The sequence below is a fragment of the Haplochromis burtoni genome, unplaced genomic scaffold (genome assembly GCF_018398535.1).
Source record: "Haplochromis burtoni strain Fernald_Lab_line unplaced genomic scaffold, NCSU_Asbu1 Contig_51, whole genome shotgun sequence".
NCBI classification, from domain to species: domain Eukaryota; kingdom Metazoa; phylum Chordata; class Actinopteri; order Cichliformes; family Cichlidae; genus Haplochromis; species Haplochromis burtoni.
In genome coordinates this window covers 117,507-140,775 of record NW_024582412.1, presented here as the reverse complement: position 1 = coordinate 140,775, position 23,269 = coordinate 117,507, and the positions used below count along the sequence as shown (strand labels likewise).

The 23,269-nt window shown below is 39.3% G+C and overlaps 1 protein-coding gene across 4 annotated transcripts in view; it reads left to right on the top strand.

Annotated features, from left to right (window-relative positions):
- whrna (whirlin a) overlaps positions 1-23,269 on the top strand; it is a 212,298-nt gene that overhangs the window by 115,914 nt on the left and 73,115 nt on the right. The window lies entirely within an intron of this gene.

The following is a 23,269-nucleotide window of genomic DNA, read 5'->3' as shown; positions in this document are numbered from 1 at the left end:
AAGAAGCTTTCTGTATGTGGAATCACTGGTTAATTGGGTAGGTGAGCCATAAAAATAATTTTTCAAGTATTTTGATTGTCATAAGTTTAAAGAGGAAACACTTTGACTTCATCAATGATTAGAGTCATAGAGCATAAAAAATGGATGGCTTGCACTTGACAGAAGTGGACTGCACTTGAGGCCAGGATAGAGTGGATGAGGGGGCAGTTAAAAATGGTGAGAGGGTGAATCTTTTTGTACAGTAAAACAACACATCATGCTATTCCTGTTTCTGCTTTTTCCCTTGTATATAAAAATATAGTGGCATTTTAACTATATGTGAGCAATTCCTGCACTTTTGCACTTACAGTTGTGGGTAGAAGTTAACATACCCTAAGCATAAACGTCATGGTAATTTAGGGTATTTAATGAATTCTTTGAAGTTTTGTTTTCCAATGGGAATGACTGTACAGCATTATTCTTTAATTACTTTAAAAAACAAAAACTGGTTGTATAAGACCCCTGCGTCACTCTGGTGACCTGTCCAGGGGTGTAACCTGTCTCTCCCTGGGAGCTGGGATAGGCTCCAGCTCCCTCGCAACCCTGACAAGAATAAGCGGAAGAGGATGGATGGATTGACAAGAGCCGTTTCTAAACAACTGCAGATTCCAAGATCATCAGTTCAAACAATTGTTTGAAAGTGCATGGTGTTTGAAATTATCACCATTTTACCAAGATATTAAAGAACTCCCAAACAGTCACCTTCTGATGAGAGGATGTTTTTCAGAACAACCCAGTAACCACGAATGCTCAAGCCTGCCATGAACTGGAAGTTTTAAATCACCATGGCCTGAGACTTTGCTGACCAAGGAAGAAGCCTCTGCTCCAAAATCGACACATTCAAGCTTGGCTGGAAGTTGTAGGTGCCCGCATGAACAAGCTGAATTCTTCCTGGTGAAAGGTTTTATGGCGAGTTGAGACAAAGACTTAGCTATTTGACCACAGTGACGAGACGTTTGGTGGACTAAAAGTTAGGCTTTCAAACCTAAGAACATTGTACCATTTTTCAAGCATGGCGGTGGTTGTGTCGTGCTCTGGTGCTGTTTTGCTGCCAGTGGTACTGGTACATTGCACAACACGGGTGGAATAATGAAGGAGGAAAACTACATCATTATTCTTTAACTTCACCTCAAATCAACCGCTAGACAGTTGAAACTTGGACACAGTTGGGTGTTCCAACAGGACATTGATCCCGAGCAAACAGGCTAATATTAAGCTTCTGGAATGGCCTTACCAAACTCCCAACATCAAATCTATTGAAATCTATTGTGGATTATCCTTAAAAGTCAAGTCTATGACAGGAAACCAGCTAATTTAAGATCTCCAGCATTTCAGCCAAGAATAGTGAAAGAAGAGAAATATGCTTCTTGTCAATGGTAACTAAAAGTCTCTGATGGAGGTGCAGCTTGCTAAGGGACATTTCACCAAATACTAATGGGGCTGTATGCATATATTTGAACATGCATATATACTGTGTGTGGATTAGAGAAAATCCAGCATAAATTCAAATGTGTGCATTCAGTTCTTGTTTTTTTTAGTTGTTAAAGACGTATGCTGTAAATCATTACACACTGGAAAAAGAGCAGTTAAAATAAATCATTAAAAGCCCCAAATTACCATGACATTCATGCCCATGATATGTGTATGTAAACCTATAACCAGAACTGTATTTCAGTGTGTAGGTGACAGTGACATGTTAACAGTGACCGTGAGTTTAATATTAACCATGCTCATTGCCTAATTTGTAATGTTTATACCTTAAAAAACAAGGCAAGTTAAGTGTGGTGAGAATACCAAATTTTAATAACGTTGTCATCTTTACTGTCTTGTCACTAGAGAAAAACACCTATAATCAGTGTTTTTTCTTGAATATAGATATTAAAGTGCCAGTAGTAGTATTTGTTGAGGTATTTAAGTCTAGACCAACTTGGTGGGTCTATGAAATGATATTGCACCCCATTGCGCCATGCCACCAGTTTGGTTATAATTACATCAGTACATCTGTGTTATGCAGTCTGGATACTGGATAAATCCATTTTTCTGTGTAATACAATGCAACAACAAACAGAATCACTTTGTATTTACATATAAAAAATCGGACCAGTGTTTGCGATGTTATTCTAACATCTGTAAGTTTGGATGACGTCTGGTTTTGGTTTGAACACCGAAAAGAAGCTCCATAGATTCCAGTTCACGTAATGGATTTGTTTTGGGAACGATCCATGTCCTCCTGTCAACAGGAGTTCTTTGTTGAAATGTGATGGTACACAACAGAAAGTGCTCCTGCTGGTCTGATAACAAATGATCCGACTTTGTACACAGATCTGAACTTTTGGCCACACGTTTATATGTCACTGTGGTGCGGACGGATTATGTGATGGGAGTCTGGAGGAGTGGGTTATTAGTATGCTCACACATGATCAGCCTATCAGGTGCATCTCGCTGTGCTGCACTTCACTGCTGTCAAAGCTGCATCATTAAGATGTTTTTCCTGCTCTGCTTATCAGCTTGTTTTGAAAAAGAAACAGTCTTCAAAAGAGTATATAAATATATAGATGGGTGAAGAAGAAAGGTGAGGTTAGGGGAACTTCTCTTTTTAATTTTTTATGTTCTAAAACTTTTGTCTCAAGAGTCCAGAGAATATTTTTTTTATCTTGGTGATAATCAAGATGGGTTTTCTTTTTTTTCTTTTTTTTTTCTTTTTTTTGGCAAATGTGGGGTTTTTGCCTTGGAACTCCTCCATGGATGCTATTTTTTCCCAGTTCACTCTATCTTATTGTATCATGAACACTGACCTTAATTGAGGCAATTGAGACCTGCCAGGCTTTAGATGTTATTCTTACCTCCTTTGACCTCTAGGATAAATCTTCTAGAAAGGGTCACCACTGTTCTAACGGTGGCCCACCGAAGTCCCAAAGGGTTTGCAACATTTTCCAGACTAATATATGTCAGTTACTTTGTTTTTCAACTGTTTCTTTAGATCATCACGTGGTGTGTTGCTTTTTGAGATGAGAAATTGAGTTCATTTATATATGTTATCAGGGGGTGATACTTTCTTTTTCACATAGGCCCAAGTTGAATAGTTTCCCCTTAATTAGTAAATTAAATCATCACTTAAAAGGTGCATTTTGAATTTACTCAGGTCAAATATGCAAGAAAAAGAAATCAGGAAGGGGGCAAATACTTTTTCACAGCACTCCACAAAGTGGGATAAACTAAGTCCAACTCTTTAACCGCAAACACAATAGAAATGCATGTCTGGAAGAAAATTGCTTCTTAATTTCTTAAACAGAAGTTCTAAATGTCAGAGGCAGGCTGAGTTTATAACAGCAGGCGTTGAAACTGTCAATCTGGCTGTCAATCCTCAGCCACATAGCAGATATCAGAGCCTTCTGTGAGCGCCTAAATCCTCTTAACAGAGCAGTACTTTCCAAAATGACCATCAGCACACGCCAGGATTTAGCAAGTTAGATGATGCTAATTATTTACTAATGAAATGTGTTTCGCATGCAATATGATTTTCCAGTTGTTGTCTTTTTAATGAGAAACCTGGTTATTTATATTTCTGTGTAGATGACATTTAACACGGGTTTCTAATCATATGTGCAGTTGTGTTTAAATTACTTATACAAACCAAGAATATTCAGAAACCTGGATCAGGTGTTCAGATGTCACATTATTGATTCAAACCTGGATTAAATTTTATCCAGCTTTCTGGAAACATGTTAGATGCATAACACAAATAGGATACTCCAAAACTTCAACCATGTCATAGAATAGTGCATAATTACCTATTTTAAACTTTTATTTGGAGTGAAAAAAAAAGATTTTCCTTATTTTATAAAGAAAAAGATTTTTAACATCTGTAACTATTTTCTACATGACATTTTTAGACCAAATGTAGCTTTCCTTTGAAGGTCAGTCCTGTCCAGTGAAGCTATAAAAAAATGCTTCATTTTTGGCCAACATCGTGTCTTAAGTTTGAAATATAAAATTTCATCCTACAAAATAAGGTTACTCATTAATCTATTTTAAGATCAAGAGTTAACCTTTAAGAAGTTTCAAAAAGCCCCAGAGAGAAGATTTGATTAATTAGTTTTTACATCTAAGATCTTCTTGAACAAAACAAGGGCTGCACTTGGATAAAATTTACCTGCTTTCTGGAACATGTTTTTCAGTTTGAATAATGTGTAGCCTGAACATCATGTCTGAAAATCGGCACACTTTTTTATTTGAGCTGGTTGGTCAGCCTCTCCTCCCAGAGTCCTTTTTTTAACAAGTTGTGGTACATGCCATTTCACCAATTGATACAGCCAACTTAAGTTATGTCAGAGGTTACTTCTATAGCACATTTTCAACAATCTAACTTGACCAACGTGTTGTACAAGTTAAACAAAACAAACACTATATATAAAGTTATATATAGTGTTTGTTTTGTTTTGCAGGCTAAAGTTAGCCTGCATACAGTTAATGCTGCCTCTGAGAGCCACTTTGCAACCCACCTCCACTGCAGCTTCTTTTTACGCTGTGTTTTCCATAAGCACCATCACGTCTGTTGCCATTGATCCTTCTTTTCCTGCATGATGAAGTATAGAGAGATTGTAGAACAAATCTCTGCTGCAAAATATAATTTACTGCAGATGAAAACAACTACAGTTGTTTGATTTAAGCAGTCCTGACCCAAGTATAATCAATATATGCCCTGCTGAAAACTATTCTGCTTATTCAGCAACATGCCATGAGACTCCAGATAATTATAAGGGTAATTACTAAGGAACGCCTCAATACATAAGAGAAGAAAGGGGTGGGTGGGGGGGGCTATATCACAGTTTGATAGTTCATTTGAATTCTAGGGTCAGCTTCTTCGGGTGTTTGGATGGATGTTATGATTATGGATTAGTTCCTCACAGTGGCAGTAATATTCTGAAGTTATGTTTTAACTAAACAGCCTTATTAAGGGGGTTCTTTGGCTCCACAGTTGAATTTCATTTAGCTTTATAAAACGCGAAGGTGCAAGTTAAGAAATGTGCAGAGTTACAGATGGTGGATAAGCACTCCTGATGTTGGTTAGCCGCACATGTGCCTGGATGTAGAGGACAGAGCATACAGAGATAAAATGAAGGGAAAGAAAAAAGGTGAGTGTAAAGAACAAATATATGGGAGATACACAAGGTGAGGATTAGAAAAAGACAAAAGAGAAAAGAAGAAATAGAAGAGGAGAAAATTAAACATAAAAAAAGGAAGGCAAGCAGACAGTGTGGGCTAGGGGAAAGTACAATGAAAGTCAGACTGCTAAAGTAATAAAAGAATCAGGAAATTAGTTGTTAAAAGCAGCCCATATAATCATGAGCAATACAAAGAAAGTTAGGGAAGCCAAACGGCCTAATTAAAGTTTAATCATTTCCAATAAAGGTCTCAAACAGAGATAAATGTGATGTCTTTGGCGCACTCTTTCTGTCCGCTTGCGTGTTGGAAGAAGCTACAAATCATCTATAAACTTGAATCTATTTGAAGTCTGTATCTGGATGCTCTGACATTCTTCTAACCTCCAAGGGACTGAAGGAAATAGAAGGAAATCCAGGAGACCTGAAGAGATTGGAGACAGGCAGCCCACACTGTTTCTACCACTTCTCATATGATTGAGCAGCCCTGAATGCAGCTGTGATTGCGATACATCTCTGAGCCAGCATGGCCTGTAAGATGTGATGTGATATGACTACAGTTTTACTGCTGTGTCACTGATTGTGTTACATGATTCTGGGACATCTTAAAATAAAATAAAATACATAAAAAAAAAGTCATAATTGCTAATATTGGATTCGAAGCTTTAAAAGTGTTCTAGGGTAAACTGATTTTAGACAAGAAGGTGGAATTTTATGTTAAAAGCCAACCCCTGCAGGCTTGGCTAGCACGTTACATCTGTAGTCACAGATATATACAAATTGTGGATAAGTAACATACAAATACAAAACTATAATCTTACTCATCAAAACTGGAGGACAGACTTGCAGATGGTTCTTTTTCGTATAATTAACTGCACAGAAAGCAAAAATAGTTGTAGTAGAAATGCTTCAAAAGGCTCCAGCAACAGAAACAACATTGAGAGGTCTGGTTTTAATTATTACGTTTTTACATGTAGACTTCTAGTGGCATAGATAATGTTAAAATATAGTAATTTATAGTTTTATTAACTAATATTTACTAGACCTTCACTAAAACTCCAAGAGTGACAGTCGTCTTTGTCAACAGGAGCAGCTTTCAGTGATGGTTATCAGTGTTTTGCCAGTATTTTGAGTATTTTCTAACTGAAAAAGAAATTTTAGACACAGTGTGACTTTGAGCTATAGTTGCAAGAATCTTTAAATATGATTCAACAGCCGTTTAGAGAGAGAATGACCTGATATCTTAGAGTGAGCGACAGAAAAGGAAGTATTTAAGTGAAGGAAGTGCCAAAGGACCTGAGAAAGCTGCTTCCCTGTTCTCAATGTAGCTTTAGGGATCAGTGGTTTGTGGCTGCCACTTTATCCCTGTATCTCCCCTTTCTGTCCACCACCATTCAGAGCTGAGCTGTCTGACCTGGACTGTTCATCACAGAGCTCTGATAATGTCAGATGAATCTTTGACAATAGTCCTGATCGAACAGCTCTAGTAGGACATTTCAGAGGTAGTGTAATGGTCTCTCTCCTTGCCTCTTCTGTTTTCTGTCACTGCTCTGCAGCAGGTACATATTTGTACCACCCAGGACATGTTGAGGTTTGTAAAACCCTGCTGTGAAGTAACAAAGTTGTGCTGCGGATGCTATTTAAAGACTGGAACACACAGTATTAACTATCATGAGTGCCAAAGTCATGACACCCCGTTTTGAAATCAACATCCTTTTTTACCCCTAATGCTAATGTAATTATAGCCCTAAAAATGAGACACTCAAAAAAACAAAAAAATTGTTGGACACATTTAGGTGCTCAATTACATCAGTACATGAAGCCTGTCAATGCCACAGCTTGAAAAATGATTTGGGGGTCTTCTTATTGTTAATTTCGTTATTTTCTCCACTCTCAGATGACTTCAGGTACTGTAATATTGTATCATCCAGACTTTACTTGAAGTTAGTCATCACAGATTTTGAAGTATGGATAATTTGGATAATTGTCCTGTTACAGCAGCACACCTGTCGTTAGACAGGTTTTACTGAAATCCATCTGTATCATACCACTGGCTGCTATTCTGCCAAAGCTGAGTATTTTAATCTCCAGTCTCAACAGCTGGTAAGGCATTCTTATCATCAGATGAACTTCTGCATTTGAACTTCATCCGTTATGCAGATGTTTCTTTGTAGACTTCAGAAAAGGCCTTTTGTAATTAGATTTTGGGTAAGGTTTCTTTCTGATTACTGTTACTTGTTGAGCTTCTTTGTACACCAACACCACACAGTAAAACGCTGCACTGCCGCTCCTGTGCCAGCTCAGGTCAATGTCATTGCCATGTCCTGGGTTATGGCAAGCTAGTCTCCAAGCAGATAAGCCAGCAACTTCTACCACTGCCTGAACTTCCTAAAATAGGCTTTGCCCCAAAACAGGGCAGTACACTATGGCACCATTAACTTCATGTGTCATAGTGAGACCCAGATGGCATCTGACAAAATGGTAGCGTTTTGGGGGTTTTGCGAATGGTTCTTCGTCTTACAACTCTTGTCCTTCATATCTTCTCGTAACTGCCATTTCTTAATGACAGGTTGGACAGTAGAAATTGCATACCAGAAACCCTTTTATATCTTTTTTTTATAGCTTTTCTCATTCTTGCAGCCATCAAAAGCATTGATTTTCAGTCACTTTCTCATAAAATGTCCATGTTTGCTGAGCATTACTGCAAAGTTTGAGGAGTCAGATGACTTCTTCAAGCGCTGTCCTCAACCAGCGACTCTTAATGATAACTTTTGCTGCGTTTCTGTGATCAGAGTCACCTCGGAAAAGCAGAAAGAAAAGGAACTGGGGACAGAGCCAGAATAGATTTTTTTTTGGGGAGCAATTAGTGTGAGCAGAGGAAGACAGAGGATATGATTCATCACTTACCACTTGCCAAATGATGCACTTTAATTAGCATTTAAATCTTTCTACAAATGGCGACTATACTCTCTTTTAAGAATTATTTGTAAAGCAACACAGAGGAGAGGGAGAATAATTGTTAGTGGTCCTGTAATTTTCTGGCTTAATCTTTTTACCGCTGGTCTGTTAAACACTCTGTCATGCATTACAGTACACATTTACTTGTTTAATTGTTGCATGTTACATTGCAGAACTTATCTGCTACATGACTAATGCGTTGCACTCTCCGGTGACAGTCACATTACTGCACTGGAATAATATGGCACACTGCAGGTCCACAGCCATTATGAAGCAAATTGCTCGAGTGATTACGGTCAGCATTCATCTCTTGTTCAAAGGTTTCTAACTGTTTTTGATATGTGGATGGGCAAGATGGCGGAAAGCAGGGTTGAAATTCTCTTTGAATGGTGCATATTCCTCCATTCCAAACTTGCACAGCTTCAACAAACAGTATAATCACTGTAATCCTGCCCTGCAAATTAAATCAGTGAATTTCCTCAGTTTTCTTAGTTTTACGAGTGTAAAACTTCAAATTTGATCAAGCTTGCTTTACATTTTTATTTATGATTCTTGGACTTGGACTGCTTGAATAACTAGTCATGATAATAATCCTTGCATTTTATAATTGGCATTCCTGCAACAAGTGACAATACCTTATTTGATTCTCCAAAGGTATTGTGATTATCAGAAAATCAGATGAATTAACCCTGTATTCATCCAAACAGTAAATAAAACTGGCAAGATCATTTTCTCCTGTGGAGCCCCAACATAGTCAGCACTGACTCAAAATAAACTAGAGAGCGCATGTGCACGGTGACACAGAAACATTTAAGCAGGTGGAAACGTCTCTCTGCTTTTAAAAATAGTTTTAGGACGAGCATCGCAGAGATTCCTGCAGACTGTCTAACTTGCAAAAATATATTTATTTGCAACATTTCTGTACTAGAACTTTGTCAGGCTGCGTATAGACAATGTGCACTCTACAATTTATTCACATCTATGTACCCAATGCAGCTTGATGTTTGTCTATTTGTATTTTTGTACTGTGGTTGGTGTTAATTTAATTTTTTCAATAATTAGATTAGATAAAACTTCATTAATCCCTCGGGTGGGTTCCTCCGGGAAATTCGGTAAATGTTGATTTTTATGTCTGTTTAAAAGATTCATTTTATTTTTACATGGTGTAATGCAGTGGTTCTCAAACTAGGCAACAGGCCCCATGCTGGGGCACAAAAAATGTTGCAGGCGAGGCGTGAATGATGAGGGAAAATCACAGTCAAGGTAAACTGGATGAATGAGATTTTTATCGTCCAATTAAATAAGACTTTGCTGGCACTGTCATGCTGACCTTAACCTTAAGTATTCATTTAATATTTATCCACTCATTCATACATGAATGAATGAATAATAACCAAAAAGTCCTCTTTTTACTGAAACACTGACCTGTGAATCATTCAAGCATTAAAAAAGGCACCAAACACAAGGGTTTAAATGGTGTTCTGTCTATAAATAAGAGACAACTTAAACAAAGAACCAGTTTTAAATTGTATCTTTGGACACTTTGTTTAGTAGCAGATGGTTGCAAAGGGACATCATTTGTTCCCATTTCTTTAGCTGAACTATGAGGAATGCCAACGATAACTCGGTTTGACAGGCATAAAATAGTATTTTTGCACCAACAAGGTGATTCTTAAAGAGCTATTAGCTGAAAACTTGGCATATCTTGGCATGCTGTGTAGTGACCTTGTGTCAAACTCGACAAACTAGACTGGAAACTGGACAAGCGGGAGACAAAAAAAACAAAACAATCTACTCCAGATGAACAGTATCTGAAAGTCATGTCCTGTAGAAATAGGAAAGAGAGATGTACCTGGTCCTTTGGTTGATCTATCAACTGTTTATTGAAGCCTCATCATGGCGTCAGTGGAAGGATGGCTGTCAAGAAGCCATTGTTAAGGAAGGGAAACAGGAAGAAAAGTCTGAGGTTAGACAAAGTGCTCAAGAACTGGACTAAAAATCATCATCAACAGGAGTGATGAAATTTGATATCAGTGGTTCAAATTGTGTACGGAAGAGGTCAGGAGAGAGGTGCAACAGTAAGTGTCTACTGTCATTTGTAAAACATGGTGGAGGCTCTGTTGTGGTTATTGGCTTCATTTCAGTCAGTTGTGTTGGGGATCTTGTCAGAATTGAGGAAAAAGTACCATCAAATTTGATCCACCATACAATGCTGTCTGGAAAATATCAGATTAACAACATCTTAAGTTTTTAGAATGACAATGATCCCAATGCAGTGAAGCGCACCTGAATAGAAAATCATAAAATGAACGACTAACAGTCATGGACTGGCCTCCCAGAGCCTGAGTCACAACATTATTGAAGCACTGCGGGATCATCTTGACAGAGAACAGAACAAAAGGCACCCTTGTGTACTCTATTTCCATTGGTGTCTGTTTCAGTGAATCATTGCACCTTTTCCCCTTTTGTAAAAAAAATGAAGGGTGGCTAAAAAACTTTTACACAGTACTACATATATGGAAAGTTTATTATTAATATTGCAGTATTATTCTAATTGTTTTCACACTTTTACTACTACACTGAAGGTGTGGACAAGTGGACAAGCAAGCTACTACTAGACTTTCATTGCACACCGGAGAATTCTCCTTTGTTAAAAAGCATCCCGTCGTTCACACAACATTTGAATGATTTCAGCATATATCACTCTTTATTACACACATTTCTTGGACAAGCTGTGAAAAGCTGTTAAAGTAATTTATGCCGAAATGCCACTGTAGTACTGACAGGTTGTTTACCTACATTTACCTCCCTTTAACAGTCCATCCAGGCACAAAAATAGCAGAGAAACATTTCACCGTGTGCGTGGCCCTGTCCAGCTGTTTGTTCACTTACAGGGGAAACCATTGTAAACATATAGAGTTTATAATTGGCAATGTTTCACTAAAGCTGTGTGCTGTGTTTTGCTGCAGTCAGTTAAACTACACGCCACCACCTGATTTGTTTTTGCCCCTTTATGCGAAGGCTGTGTTTTTGTTGTTATTAAAACAGCAGCAATGATTAGAAATAGAATTGCAAACACCACTGCTAGCGGTTGTTGCTTAATTGTCCAGAATCCGACGTCGCAATGACTCCTCTGATGTGACGCAAGAGGTCGATCAGAAAAAATTAAGTGCTTGTAACACAGCCCATCTACTCTCAAATAGAAGCATAATGAGCGAGAGGAGGGGAGGATGGAGGAGCAAAATAATGAGGAGAGAGAGGGAGAGAAAGTGATACACGTCAGCTGCAGTTTCATGACAGCAGCAGCAAGTGGCTTAAATTTAACCACGTCTTTGTGCATGCGTGCTGATAACTGCTGCAGAGGATGTACACACAGAGAACATGCCTGTTTGTAAAACGATCAAAGATAAAGTCAAAAATAACCTGAGGGTATTCTTTTTTCTGAAATATTGATCGGTCTGTCCTGAGCCATTAGAATAATAGAGTTAGTTATAGGAAATTTAATGCTGCATCCTGGCATTCTCCAATTTATTTTTCTGTAATTAATGATGTGGTTTTGAGTGAAGGGTCATAAAACTTCATCAGTGTGTAATTAGAGTCATAATCAAAGTTGTATTCATTCATCAAACAGGTGTAAATAATGTGATTTTATTAACAGCTGCTGATACACAGCACGGCTCTAACAAACGAATTCATCAGTTACATACAGTGTTGAGCGGGCCTTATTTTTTCATATTTTCACACCTTCTGTATGCACATTTCCCCTGGTATACAGTATATGGCAGTACTTGAGAGATTAGCTGAACAAACAATTTGAACAAATTTTGCTCCCACAGCCATCTGGCACCAGAAATACTACACTCACCTAGTTTTACCTAGTTTTTCTAGGTACATCTTTCTAGTCCCAAGTTAGACTTCCTTTTGTCTTTTAAATTTCTTTAATTCTTCATGGCATAGATTCAACAAGGAGCTGGAAACATTCCTCAGAGATTTGGAGTGGCTGCAGATTTGTCAGTTGCACACTCATGATCCACATCTCCCACTCCAGGACATGTAAAAGGTGCTGTATTGAATGGATCTAGTGAATGTGGAGGCCATTTGAATACAGTGAACTTACTGTTCAAGAAACCAGTTTGAGATGATTTGAGCTTTGTGACATTGCGTTCTATCCTGATGGAAGCAGCCATCAGAATATTTTTGTGATCCAGTCATAATGGGACAGATATGGTCAGCGACAATATTTGCGTACTGTAAGCTGTGGTGTTCAGACGATGCTCAGTGGGTGCTAAGAGGAACAAAGTGTGCCAAGAAGATATTTCCCACATCATTACTCCACCGGCAGCAGGCTGAACCGCTGATACAAGGCAGAGTGAGTCCATGCTTTCATACTGTTTATGGCAAATTCTGACCCTACCAGAATGACACAGCAGACTCATCAGACCAGGCAACAATTCATCAAAATCTTCTGTTGACTAATTTTGGTGAGCACATGTTAATTGCAGCCTCAGTCGTCTTCACGTTGTGTGATATGTTGAGCATTCAGAGATGCTCTTCTACATACCTTGGTTTTTACGACTGGTTGTTTAAGTTACTGTATAGCATGTATATACGTATGTATGTACTGTTTCAGCTTGAAGCAGTGTTGCCATGCTCCTCTGGCCTCTGACATCAATAATGCATTTTTGCTTAGAGAGCTGCTGCTCACTGGATATTGTCTCTTTTTCAGACCATTCTCTGTAAACCCTAGAGTGGTTACGTGGGAAAGTTCCAGCAGATCAGCAGTTTCTGAAATACTCAGATCAGACTGTCTGGCACCAACGACCATTCTGCATACAAAGTCTTTTAAATCACCTTTCTTCCCCATCTGATGCTAACTTTGCTTCAACAAATCACGTTGATCATGTTTACATATATGATTGGTTGATTAGATACTGGTATTAATAAGCAGTTGAACAGACTTCTAATTAAGTATTAATGTAATCATAACACTATTTCACTGATTGGTTAAGCGACCACCTGTTACTACCATAAACCCTATAAAAAACATGGATGTGGTCAAAGTGTAACCACAACTGTCGTCATATTGATATTTCAAAACACAGCATATCAAGTGAGTAGCAGTACTGTGTGCTTATCCTCCGTTCTCACTCCTAATTTCCATGACGTTGTGTTCAGTAAGACTTGCACTCAGTGATTAAGCCCACGGTCTCACTGAGAAGAGTTTATTGAAGTTAGTGAAAAGGTAGTCGAAGGCTGTTTTCAACGCAGAGGCGTAAACCGGATGTATGTTTGCAACCAGTTGAGCATTAACAAGGATATAGTTTTAGTGCTTCTTCTATAGGGGGACTTTTTATTTGAAGAGGCCAAAAGTACACTTCCATCCACAGCCTCTTGATCCAGAAAATGAACAGTTGTATGTAGGTTGTTAAAAGAGACTGGCATGTTGGTCCTACACAGAGCCTGGTATGGTGAATGATTTCCCTCTAAATGTAAAACTGAAGGAAGGGAAAATCCAATTCTTTTGACCACAAGTCCTCTATGTCTCTGTTCCTTCCATTATGTCCCCCCTGGGTAAGAGACATACATCGAAAACATTTATGTCACTTAGATTCAGTTACTTTATGCTCCACTTTTGCAGTTGTACAATCATGAATGTGCCACCAAATGATCCATCAAACACACAAAAACACTCATGAGATGTAATGTTGCGAGTCCATTGGCAGAAATGAACGAAATGTTAAAAATAATGAAAACTGTCCACAGCAGTCACTCTTTGTGCTTCCTGGGCTCTTTTTTTGATTTTCAGTGGCGGTGTTAGTTTAGCACTTCTCCCCTTTCATGGTGAACATGCTCACTTTCCTGTTTAAGTCAACTTTTCCGAAAATCATCATTCTACCTATGCATAGCCTCAACATCGTCAGGCTTTACAGTGCTGGTTTTTGTGGTGGAATGAATACAAGATTGTCTGCATTGGGTGCATAATACCCTGGATAATTCACTTTGCATAGACAAATACCTACACAAACAGATACAATTACAATGCCATGAATTCTGCATAAGCATTAACTGATATACAACTACTCCAAACCATATTTAATATGGTTAATAGTGCTAAAGCTGTTAGCCACAGTATTAGTGTTTTCTTACTTTTACTCTAGTTTATTTATACAAATTCCCATTGAGGAAATTAGTAGCTTTTGACCCACCTTCTCATTAAAGGAGATTTTGTCGCTGCAGCAGTCTTCATGTTAGTGGGCTGAATGGAGAAACAGCAGAAAGTGTTGACGATTTTAGTCAGAACTTTCCAGAGATTTGAGAGACAAATAGTGTGTACAGCTTCTTCTGTGAAGGCTGGCTCACTTTTATAAACTACGCCTCACAAACTCCCCTACTTTTACTTCGCAGCTCACTGAGCTCAATGAAGCTCTATGGAGACTACCCCCCGATGCTATTTTCATACACTGCACTGAAATACATCACTTTAGCACAGTGAGACCATAATACTTCCCAAGCATATATCTTTTAATTTATTTTTAATTCATTTTCTTAAATGTACTAGAAAGCCAGAGGGGGGTTAAAAAGTACAAAGCTTGTTTTTAGGTTAGTTTGATGTTATTGTACCTGCTAGTTCCTTTGCAAGAGTTGCATTTATACAAAACCCCTAAGCTTTGTTTGAGGCCCTGAGGTATAAAACCCTACCCTCACCACAGAAATGAACAGTTTTGGGTTTGTTTGTTTTTTCCAACAAGCTCAGGTGATAATGAACGTGTTCTCTCGAAGACTCCAAATAAGCCATGACAGTGTCGCAGTGATTCAACATGCATAAAACCACAAAATGAGTCATGATGATTTCTGTTTTATTGTGTCCCCAATGTGATATGTCATTCACACCTTCTAACATCCTGGGTGCAAACTTGCATGCATCAGAACTTTGATCAAAAACATTTAGAGCTTTTTTTAGCATCTTTTGTAAGCTTTGAATCTTAGACAAGAGTCCAAAATCTGTAGCTGTTCTGTGGCATTTACATCCACACTTTGACCGAGCCTTTTAAGAACATTTACAGACTTATCATGAGAACACCCCAGTGTTGTCTTGTCTATTTTCTTTATCTGAAAGGTAATCTTTCTGAGGATGTGTTCGCTCCAGAGCATCTTTTTTTAAAAATATTTCTTCCATAGATTCTCGGATTTTCTCAGATATGTTCACTGAAGAACATAATGTCATTGTATGCAATGGGAGGAAACTGAACACAATGGTACCGAGCAACAACAAAGTTTTGGCAGATTTAAAAGCAAAATTTTATGTGCTGGCGTCATCTTCAATGCTATCCTGTTTTTACTACCTGAAAAAAGTTTGATAGGTGATCTGTGAGAGCTGTTTCACACAGAAATTGGTTGCTTATTAGCCAGGAGAAAGCAAAGGGCACTTGTGAGATGGTCTTCAGTGAAAATGAGTGAATGGAGCTAACGGCTACAATTTTTATGCCATTTTTTTTTTCAAGCCTGCAGAGAAATACATTGATAAGACTAGAATTTTTAAAGGATAAAATAAGCAAATCTCATTTAGTTTATCTTACAGGGAAGCTGACTTGTATATTTAAGCTAACGCTCCAGTCATTCTGGCTGTCTTTTAAGAACCACAAAACAGTTTAAGTGTGGAACTATGCACGCATTACTGCCTGCTCTCAGACATGTATTGCCAGATAGACTCATCAAAGCCAAATTTAAAAATTTAAAAAAGTAAAACTCAGATTTGAGTCTTTGACTTTTAATAAATTTCCAAACTTTTCTAAAAACCTGTGTTTGGTTTTTCAGAAAGTTAACTTGAACCCAACAGAGTATGGAGACCACTGTTTTCTGGAGACAATAATATATATATATATTTGTACAGGCACACTAAAGTCAGAACGGTGACAAGAGTTTTATGTCTTAGCTCGTTTTTAAATGTCTTCTACACACGTGTGTGGATAAGCTGTGTGAAATCCAAGTAAAACAAAGATGAATCGGGCTGAGTTCAGAGTAAACTGAGCTGCGCTGTTCTCAAACGCTTTAAGAACTCCAGCTAGATTCCTTTTAGTGGCTTTTTGTAAAGCAAACAGCTGGAACAAACAGCTTGTAATCTGTGTTAAGATCTGTCTTGTGTCCCTGAGGCTTCAGCTCAGTCTGACAGCTCAAATAAAAAGGGTTTGCAGTGGCATCAGCTCTTACTGCAGTGGTGCTTGTTAGCCTTCTTGATTGATTGCTTTTGCATACCTACGTGTGTCATTTCTATTAGCAAATTTAAATGACCTCACTAAAAATGATTAAACATGGTACTGCAGAAGCTTACAGAGACAGAGCTTTTTTTGTGCTTAGACATGGAGCGGTAGAGGTGGTACTGTGCATTAGTATTGCAGATATGCAGTTGGGTGAACTCGGGTTGTTGGAAAATACGCAAGAAACTGAAACATTGCAGATTCTGAATGGGTTTTTTTTAGTCTGCGATCTGCATTGGTCGCTGCTCCAGCAGAATATTAAAAGGATTGTGAGGATTGGTTGGCTGACCTCAATAAAATTTGAATGGGAAAAAAGGTAGAAAGTGACATTTGTAGACTTTAAAAATGCTAAACGCTACACAAAGTCTAAATGCCAGAACAAAGTAATTAAAAAGACAAGTGGCAGTGTCAGGGGGGAGTGGTGTGCTCATCCTCTGTGACTAATTTATAACATACTTGTGATGACAGTTATATTTAATAGAGTCACTATAAGGCAAACCACCAGAATTCATTTGTTCCTGTATACTTAGGAGACAAAGTATTATTTAATGTCCTGACCTGCTATTTTCTACAGATGTTGGGTGATATGTTAAGTTTCCAAGCACCCACTTTCAGTTTGGCCGATTGTCAGTATATTAATAGAAGGTCATTTAGTTCACCAATCACACATCCTAACCCAATCTCCAAAAACGTTAGAGCACTTATGGAAATATGTGATGTCTTGATGAATCGAGCAGATATTTCAAGTTTACACAGCTACATTCTCGCATGAAAATATCTTAAAAGTTTTGTGACCCGGACAGAGAAATATTTCAAACTCCACCACTCTGTGTTCCTCCGCCACTGCCTCGTTTGAGTTTTGGACGAAATGGATTCTGGGATATTACATTTCGTCATTTCGAGCTGATTGGAGACCAGAACAGCCAATCAGATATTTTTGCATCCAAGTCTGTGATTGGCTGGTTTTGTGGCACAACTATAACGGTGTAGAGAACGAGTTGAGCGCGAGCAACACATTGCGAGCAAGCGCAAATGCAAAAACTGAGCGAAAGTTGTGTGTGTATAATAGCAAACACTGAAATACATTTTTTTGCATGCAGCAATGAATTTTGTTCACTCAAATTCAGCTTTTCTTCGCTCAAAATAAATTTCTTATGCAACACTTACACCCGCAAACTTTTTTTACGTGCGCTCAATTTTTTTTTTACGTGCGCTCAGAATATTGGCACAAAAATAACGCCATAGTATGTCGCTTCATGTGGGGGGCGTGTCGAACACTCCCAGTCTCTAGACCACTGGTCCCTTTATGGGATTTGTCAGTCGTTTTAGACGCCGTCTCCCACCACCCCTTTGAGCCTATCGGGGCAGTGGGGTTGAAGTTTCTCTCTCTTAAAACCGCTCTGCTGTTGGCTCTAACCACAGCCAAGCGAGTTAGTGAATTACAGGCTCTGTCTATTCAATTCAATTCAATTTTATTTATATAGCCCAAATCACAACAAAAGTCGCCTCAAGGCGCTTCATAGATACAGAGAAAAACCCAACAATCATATGACCCCCTATGAGCAAGCACTTTGGCGACAGTGGGAAGGAAAAACTCCCTTTTAACAGGAAGAAACCTCCGGCAGAACCAGGCTCAGGGAGGGGCGGCCATCTGCTGCGACCGGTTGGGGTGAGAGAAGGAAGACAGGATAAAAGACATGCTGTGGAAGAGAGACAGAGGTTAATAACAGATATGATTCAATGCAGAGAGGTCTATTAACACATAGTGAGTGAGAAAGGTGACTGGAAAGGAAAAACTCAATGCATCATGGGAATCCCCCGGCAGCCTACGTCTATTGCAGCATAACTAAGGGAGGATTCAGGGTCACCTGGTCCAGCCCTAACTATATGCTTTAGCAAAAAGGAAAGTTTTAAGCCTAATCTTAAAAGTAGAGATAGTGTCTGTCTCCCGAATCCAAACTGGAAGCTGGTTCCACAGAAGAGGGGCCTGAAAACTGAAGGCTCTGCCTCCCATTCTACTTTTAAATACTCTAGGAACAACAAGTAGGCCTGCAGAGCGAGAGCGAAGTGCTCTAATAGGGTGATATGGTACTACAAGGTCATTAAGATAAGATGGGGCCTGATTATTTAAGACCTTGTATGTGAGGAGCAGGATTTTGAATTCAATTCTGGATTTAACAGGAAGCCAATGAAGGGAAGCCAAAACAGGAGAAATCTGCTCTCTCTTTCTAGTCCCTGTCAGGACTCTTGTGGTATTCTGGTTAGATACCATATTTCTAAGATTTTCAGGGCCGAGTACAATAACCTCAGTTTTATCTGAATTAAGAAGCAGAAAGTTAGCGGCCATCCAGGTCTTTATGTCTTTAAGACATTCCTGCAGTTTAACTAATTGGTGTGTGTTATCTGGCTTCATGGAAGATAGAGCTGGGTGTCATCTGCATAGCAGTGAAAATGTATGCTATGTCTTCTAATGATGCTGCCTAAGGGAAGCATGTATAATGTAAACAGAATTGGTCCTAGCACTGAACCCTGTGGAACTCCATAATTAACCTCAGTGTGTGAAGAGGACTCTCCATTTACATGCACAAATTGGAGTCTATTAGATAGATATGATACAAACCACTGCAGCACAGTACCTGTAATACCTACAGCATGTTCTAATCGCTCTAATAGGATATTATGGTCGACAGTATCGAACGCTGCACTGAGGTCTAGCAGGACAAGCACAGAGATGAGTCCACTGTCAGAGGCCATAAGAAGATCATTTGTAACCTTCACTAAAGCTGTTTCTGTGCTGTGATGAGCTCTGAAACCTGACTGAAACCCTTCAAATAAGCCATTCCTCTGCAGATGATCTGTTAGCTGTTTGACAACTACTCTTTCAAGGGTTTTTGATATGAAAGGAACTGGTGGTTGCTGACTGTATCTAAGCAGTTGTAAAACAACAACTGTTGAACTGTTGAACCTTGCACATTCCAGTGAGTAAAGTCAGTGTCTTCAGTGCACACTGTGGGCAATCAAGGCAAACTGCTAACAAGAAAAGCAATCACAAGGCAGTTGTTGGTGCCAGCACCCTCTTTGCAGACAATTTCACCCAGCTTCTGCCAGCAGCAACTGCTTAGGAATATACATTTTTGACTAACGGTGTGTTCACACCGAACGCGATGGACACGAACAAAAACGCCCCAAGCGCCCCTAATTTGACGCGTGCACATTCGCGCCTCAACGCGTGTCCAAGAATCGCCCGCCTAGACACCAATTATAGGCGCTCAATCCCACCTGCAGAGCGCCTGTCCGTCTGCCTGAGGTTAGTAAAAGTATTTAATACGGTAGTCCTTTATTGATACCTGTGCTAATATATGCTAAACCATCCATTTATACACTGCTAACATGGATGTGCTATGCTAACAGTGAATGCTCTCGGTGTTTACTGATAGCAAACTGTGGTATCGACACGACTGTTTATAATATTTCTAGTGATACTCGAAAGGTCTCATCAAGTCCTGATTTAATTCGATTTATGCTGTTATCAGTGTTTGCAATGATAGCATGGCTGTGGTGTCACATCAATGTATGCACTCGGTGTTTGCTGATATAAAACTGTAGCATTAGGACCACTAAGTTAACCTTTGTAGTGATACTCACTCCTTTTTATTTAGACCTGGTTTAATTCTGGGATAGTTGAATATTTGTATATAATCACCGCAGACTGTTTTAGATTATATCTAATATATATCATGTAATTATCCTTATAATTACAAAATGTTTTATGTAAGATTTATGTTTTGTAATTTTGTAATTTCAATAATGTATTTTGTAACTGCAGTACACATAATACTCATTTTAAACAATTTTGTCCAGGCTCCTTGCCACCGGGGACTCCTTCAGGACCATCGCGTTCAGTTTTCGAGTTGGTGTGTCCACGGTGTGCCAGATCATCCCCCAGGTAGCGACGGCCATCTGGGACTGTCTAGTGGACGACTTCATGGCTGTGCCTTCACCTGGAGACTGGCGGTCCATCACAGAGGGATTCCAGGAGCGCTGGAACTTCCCTCTGTGCTGTGCAGCTCTGGATGGGAAGCACGTCCAGACAAAGGCACCCCATATATCATATAGGAGACACACACATTGATATACACTAAATATTTATTTCATTTCTTTTTTGTGGTGCCCAAATTTATGCACCTGCTTGATTTTGTTTAAACAATTATTGCACACTTTCTGTAAATCCAGTAAACTTCTTTTCACTTCTCAAATATCACTGTGTGTGTCTCCTGTATGATATTTAACTGACATTTTTTATTGTAACAACCAACGATTTATACAGGAAAATAATGTCTATTAACAAGGTTGCCCAAACTTTTGCATCCCACTGTATTAGTATATTTTGTCATTAGTATAATATGAAATAAATTCTACATGTGTCAAGTCGTGTGCCAACATTTGCTGTGTAGTAGAACTGAGACATTAGTCATTATAAAAATTTATTTGAAATAATATTAAAATTCTCAAACAGAAAAACATTAAACATAAATATATAAAATATAAGTATTTACAGAGAGACAGGAATAAAAAGGACCAGCTGCTCTCCAGAGCAGGAACAAGGCTGAGGAGGAAATGCTCCATTGGAGACTGGTGTGGCCTCTTCAGGGACACCAGGATGGCCAGCTCCAGCGCCGATGGACCGTCCTGGGACCCGTCCCTCATCTGCCTCGGAGCCGTCCTCCTCTGTGGGCCTGTAAAACAGCACAAAACACAAAGAAATGAGAAGGCTGCTACTAGATTTTAATTTCAACATTGAAAAAAAACAAACAGGATATAATCAGATTGGTTGTAGATATTTAGTAAAGGTGATCACAAGGCAATCCCACCGACTAAAAAGGTATCAGTGCTTGCTGTACATCTGATGCTACAGTTACATACCTGTGGGTGCAGCAGCAGGAGCTCAGGGACTGGGGAGCCAGGAGAAGCAACAGGGGATGCTCTGCTGCAGAATCAGTTGGTTCTATCAATACAGTATTACATGTTAACAGGTTGAATATAATAATCATAGAGTAGACAGTGGTCCCTCATTTATTGCAGCAGGGGCTCTCAGAATAACTAGCCCCTCACCACGCACTTTGTACACTTTTTTTCCCCACACACATGAACATTGGTCACAGTTCTCACAATTGATTCTCAAAGTTCAAACCCTTGTAGATTGCAAAACGTAAAAGTATTATTATGCCGCGGTTTGTCTTCATCTGCCTGCCACTTTCGTGCGCCTTTTTCCCTCGCGGTGCAGGTGTCTATTTCCGAATGAGGCTCATAGTTATGGGTGTTTTTGTGCTGTTTTTTCTATTGGACGTGATGGTTATCAAAACCAAACGTGATAAATTTGGCAAGCGCAGGAGACACGACACGGAGGAAATTTGTCAATCAGGCTGCAGAATGCAATGCTGTACTGTGCAATAAAAAAATCAGCGAAAAAGCAAAGCAGTGACGGATGAGCAGGACCACTGTGTGCTGTTTATTAATAAACAATAAAATATATTCCTAAATGACAACATGCATAAAAGCAGAACGGTATTTGTACGTCAGTGGGAAAATAGCAGTGGCTTGCTAGCTTTTGTGCGGCTTCCCCGGGTCAGCAAAAACTTTCAAAAGAGAAATGAATGAACTTACCAGGTTGTCCGATCTCTTTACATATCTTCCTCCAAGCTCGGTCCTTTTTATTCCTGTCTCGGTACTGAAAGCAGCTGGTGTCATACAGCTCCGAGTTGTTTGCTATGGCATTGATTAGCCTTCCCTCCTTTGAAGTATGAAGGGCTTTGGCTGGATCTGCCCCTTTGACCTAGGTCACAGCCACGTCACCAGGCTCCTGATTGGTTGTCGCGGCGCGATTTGACGCTGGAGTTCAGATTTTTCCAACTCGAGCGGTAGACACGAAACGCGCGTATGCACAAAATGCAACACAAAAACTCACGCGCATGGTTTTATTCGCGAGTCAAACGCGCCAGACGCGCTACACTGACGCACGTTTCACGCGTTTTGGCGTTTTCGCGACGCAAATCTGCTTCCAAATTTTCATGGGACCCGCAATCGCATGTCATCGCGCTTTTCCATTGACTTTACATGTAAACCTGACGCTCTATTCACGTCCATTGCGTTCGGTGTGAACACACCGTTAAGGATCAGAGGTTGTCAGAGGGTTGCATACCAGTCTGTAGGCCTGTTTGACTGAGACCTAACATAAGCTACAACATGGCTAGCTCAGCAGTTTGTTAGACACAGGAACTGAGACTTCCCCATTGATCCGTTGTTTTGCAGTACTTCGCAACAACCATGTTTCCAGGTCTTCATTGCAATACATCTAATCATCAGGGTCTATGCTTGTCCTCCAGTCTAGTAAATCACTGCAAAAAGGATAGAGGAACTGTCTTGTGGTACTATACAGCAACTACACTAAATTTGAAAAACTAAAACAGAAACACAGAAAAATTGACACCAAGGCAAGATGTCTTTTTCAAATCGCCAACCTTACTTTTAATCTGTTGCTCAAGAATAATATAACAGGTTGAAATAGACCACTTTTTTACATTCATGTAGTGGTATTCAAACTGTATATTTTTAAGATAGTACTCATTGCCCATATTCAGTAGCCCAACCTTGGGAGCAAGTTTTCATCTGTTCATACATATGTAAATATGTAAATGCCATAACTGTAGAAATAAGGAGATGCTGTTTGAGGCAGTCCTGGAGGTTCATCTTTACCCAGCACTGAAATAAAACACACCTTGGAGGGTTAAAGCTACAATATATCAGCTCATTACAGGAGACAGAAGGTACGATCCAAGGTGGTGTTTAGTATGGACA